This window comes from Rattus rattus, chromosome 2 (assembly GCF_011064425.1).
Source record: "Rattus rattus isolate New Zealand chromosome 2, Rrattus_CSIRO_v1, whole genome shotgun sequence".
Taxonomy (NCBI): Eukaryota; Metazoa; Chordata; class Mammalia; order Rodentia; family Muridae; genus Rattus; species Rattus rattus.
In genome coordinates this window covers 176,881,467-176,885,771 of record NC_046155.1, presented here as the reverse complement: position 1 = coordinate 176,885,771, position 4,305 = coordinate 176,881,467, and the positions used below count along the sequence as shown (strand labels likewise).

The window sequence follows — 4,305 nt, the reverse complement described above, 5'->3', positions numbered from 1 at the left end:
GTTTTTAATCCCAGCACTCCAGAGGCAGAGGCAAAGAGATCAGTTCAAAGGCATCTTTAGCTATAGGGCAAACTGAAGACCAGTCAGCCTGGGCTACATTTGACTGTTTCAAAGAATTAAATTTGAGTGTTAATCCCACACCCCACAATTCTTCCTGGCAAGACGAGCAAATATTTAGAGAATGGGAACCTTATCAGAGAGACAATTAAAAGAAGAATAAACCGAGGGATTATTGCTCACCTTTCCACAGCCAGAATCTATTCAGGCTCAGTGCTGCAGGTGTGGGAAGGCACTCTTAAAGGTGATTACCTTCCCACCCAAGCTCTGTGATTGGCCCTTGGGATTCAAGCCCACCACTGAGAAATTTCTCTCTAGGAATGGGATAGGTGGAGACTGATCCCTACCTCAGCCTATGCTGTTTCTACTCACACCAGTGGTTTGCAATCTTGATTCCAATTAGACTTATCCACTCCAGGGAAGGGGGTGTGTGCCATTTCATAGTGCTAATGTCCTAAGAGTCTGTTTTTGGGTCTGTTTAGGGTTTGGCTATCAAACATTAAAGAGGGATCCAAAGCGCAGTGGCCGGGGAAGCAAGGCCTGCGCGGGGCCGGTGCAAGGAGCTGCGTAGCCTGGATGCGCGTGGGCGAGGTTTACGGAAGTGATCACAGGCCACCTTGAACAGTCCAGCTGAAGTCAGGCTCCTACCTGCCGCCAGGGGTCTCCGGACCCTGGAGCAGGCCCTCACCGCACTTGTGGCGCCCTGATTCTGTCGTGGTTCCCGGCCAGGCCGCAGGCAGCAATACCTGTGCAAAGGTCACTCCACCTCATAAGACAAGCAACACAACCACAGAGGTTCAGGGAATAAATGGGAGGACAAAACGCTCCGCTGCACATCCAAAGCCACAAGTGCCTCTGCAACCATTACATCTGCAGAATTCACCTTCATCCCCTAGACCCCAAGTCCCCAGGCATAAGGCTTTACCTACTTGTAAAGCCAAGAATGAAGGAGTCTAATCTGGCCCCTACCTCTTGTGCCTCAAAAGGCAAACATAGTAAGGATCTCATCAGTCACTTTGAAGGAGGCAGTGTTTTGACAAGTTATATTGATTTGCAAAAGGATTCTACTATTAACCTAAATATTCCTCAAACTACAGGACAGCATGGGTTAACATCCACAGCTCCAGGAAAGCTTCTATCCCAGAACTCTCCACAGAAGCAGGAAAATGATCCAGATCAGACTCAGGGCCAACATGGTTGCTTGGCCAATGGTGTGGTGGCTGCATCAAACCGGATGAAATGTGAAGATGAGAAGGAGACTGCTCTCAGTCCAGAGACAGCTATTCAGACTGCTGCTGCCTCTCCTGATACACATGTGCTGAATGGAGGAAGAAATGAAACCACCCTAGATTCTGCATCACCCATAACCAATAGCCATGATGAAAATGCTTCTGACAGCAACTGCAGGACTCCAGGGACTGACTTATGGCTTCCCTCAAAAGGAAGAAAGCCAGGGATGGAAGCTGAACTCCAAGAGGGGGAAAGTTGGTGAGCACTGTGGGATTGGATACACTGGATCAGCACCATGAAGTGAAGGATACTAATGAGCAGAAACTTCACAAAATAGCCACTGAACTTTTGCTTACAGAAAGAGCTTATGTCAGCCAGCTCAACCTCTTAGATCAGGTATTTTATTACAAACTATTAGAAGAAGCAAACCAAGGCTCATTTCCTGCAGAGATGGTGAATAAAATCCTTTCTAACATTTCATCAATAAATGCCTCCTGTAGTAAATTCCTATTACCTGAGCTGGAGAACCGAATGCAAGCATGGGAAACTACACCCAGAATTGGAGATATCCTGCAAAAGTTGGCACCATTCCTTAAGATGTATTGAGAATACTTAAAGGGATTTGATAATGCGGTGGAACTGGTTAAAAACATGACAGAGGGTGCTCCCCAGTTTAAATAAGTGACTGAAGAGATTCAGAAACAGAAGATCTGTAGAAGCTTAACCCTACAGCATCACATGCTGGAGCCTATTCAGCAGATCCCTTGCTATTAGATGCTCCTTAAGGACTACCTGAAGAAGTTGTCTTCTGATTCCCCAGACTGGAACGATGCAAAAAAGTCACTTGAAATTATATCTACAGCAGCAAGCCATTCTAATAGTACAATAACAAAAATGGAGAACCTGAAGGAACTTTTAGAAGTTTATGAGATGTTGGGAGAAGAAGAGGATATTGGAAATCCATCAAATGAATTAATAAAAGGACAAATCCTCAAACTAGCAGCTCAGAACACATCAGAACAAGAGAGCCACATCTTCTTCTTCTTTTTTAACTTGGGTATTTCTTATTTACATTTCAATTTTTATTCCCCTTCCTGATTTCAGGGCCAACATCCCTCTAATCCCTCCCCCTCCCCTTCTATATGGGCTTCCCCTTCCCATCCTCCCCCCATTACCACCCTCCCCGAAACAATCACGTTCACTGGGGGTTCAGTCTTGGCAGGACCCAGGGCTTCCCCTTCCACTGGTGCCCTTACTAGGCTATTCATTGCTACCTATGAGGTTGGAGCCCAGGGTCAGTCCATGTATAGTCTTTAGGTAGTGGCTTAGTCCCTGGAAGCTCTGGCTGCTTGGCATTGTTGTTCATATGGGGTCTTGAGCCTCTTCAAGCTTTTCCAGTCCTTTCTCTGACTCCTTCAACAGGGGTCCTATTCTCAGTTCAGTGGTTTGCTGCTGTGCCACTTCTTCTTATTCAACAACATGTTGCTATATTGTGTGCCCAGATTCAGCTTGGTGGGCTCCAAATTCACAGTTCGAACAGGGGTTGGCATTGATGAAATGAAAAAACGTGGAGACTCACAATGAAGAATATTCACACACTTTCCAGGTGTCTGGGAAAGAGGAGCTGCAGGCCTGTTCTGAGCAACAAAGAATGGATCAAGGCCCTTGAAGAGAGTATTGATGTTTTTCATCAAAGGCATGAAACCTTCAGAAATGCAATTGCAAAGGAAAAGGATATTCCCTTAGATGCTTCTACTACTGAACTAGGAAAACGAGTCCCAAGATGGATACGTGATAACGAAGTGACGTGCATGAAGTACAAAGAGTCTTTCAATACACTGGCCAGAAGGTGGAATCATTGCTGGGCCTGTGGACATGTGGTTTGTTGGAAATGTTTTGACTACAAAGGTCAACTTGAGTATGACGGTGGAAGATTGAGCAAGGTATGTAAAGACTGCTACCAGATAATAAGTGGATTCACAGAGAGTGAAGAAAAGAAAAGAAGGGGCATTTTAGAGATTGAATTAGCAGAAGTATCAGGAAATAGTGAGGTGTGTAGTTTTCTCCAGTACATGGAAAAGTCAAAACCTTGGCAGAAAATATGGTGTATGGTCCCCAAGCAAAACCCCCTTGTGCTGTACATGTATGGTGCTCCTCAGGATGTCAGAGGCCAGGTGACCATACCCATCCTGGGCTTCACTGTGGATGACAGGCCTAAGAGTGCAGATCTGCCACAGTTTCAAGCTGACCCAGTCCAAGTCTGTGCATAGTTTTGCTGCAGACAGTGAGGAACTGAAACAGAAATGGCTGAAAATCTTCCTTCTGGCCGTCACAAGTGAGACATCAGACGGCCCAAGTGAGCATCTAGCCACCTTAAACAACCTCCCTGGACCCAAGAAAAAGTCAGAATGCTAAACTTCAGCAGCTGCCAATGTAGAGTTTCCAGTAATACACGTAGCTCAAGACATTCCTAGCTCTCCTTCTTCATCTCTTAGCACTGTGCATTAAGAAATATGGTTTAATAAACACATCTTTTGGGAACTTTCTCAGGTTTCAATGTAGTAACATCAGTGGGCAGAGCTATTCTTCTGTTGAAGTTCTGAAATAATGTGGAAAAATGGAACCTTTTTGATAAGCTATTTCTTAGCTGTGTATGTTTGTCGTGAGTGGGGAGGAAAATATTAATTGATTGAATCACTACCTGGTTATAATGGGCCTTTCATTTAAGAAATCCTTCAACCCCCAGTGATTGTTGGGGGGAGGGCGGCAATGGGGGGAGGACGGGGAGGGGAACACCCTTAAAGAAGGGGAGAGGGAGGGCTTAGGGGGATGTTTGCCCGTAAACCGGGGAAGGGAATAACGCTCGAAATGTAAATAAGAAATACTCAAGTTAAAAAAAAAAAAGAAATCCTTCAGTGTCTTGTTCACATGTAGGACTTGTAACATTATGAAAGATATACCTCTGTGTAACCAAAATAGATCTATGATAAAAAGTACAAGGGCAGTGTATTGTATAAA

The 4,305-nt window shown here is 45.0% G+C and overlaps 1 pseudogene; it reads left to right on the top strand.

Annotated features, from left to right (window-relative positions):
* The first annotated feature begins 985 nt into the window (after positions 1 to 985).
* Positions 986 to 3,702, top strand: LOC116892647 (annotated as a pseudogene).
* The last annotated feature ends 603 nt before the right edge of the window (positions 3,703 to 4,305 follow it).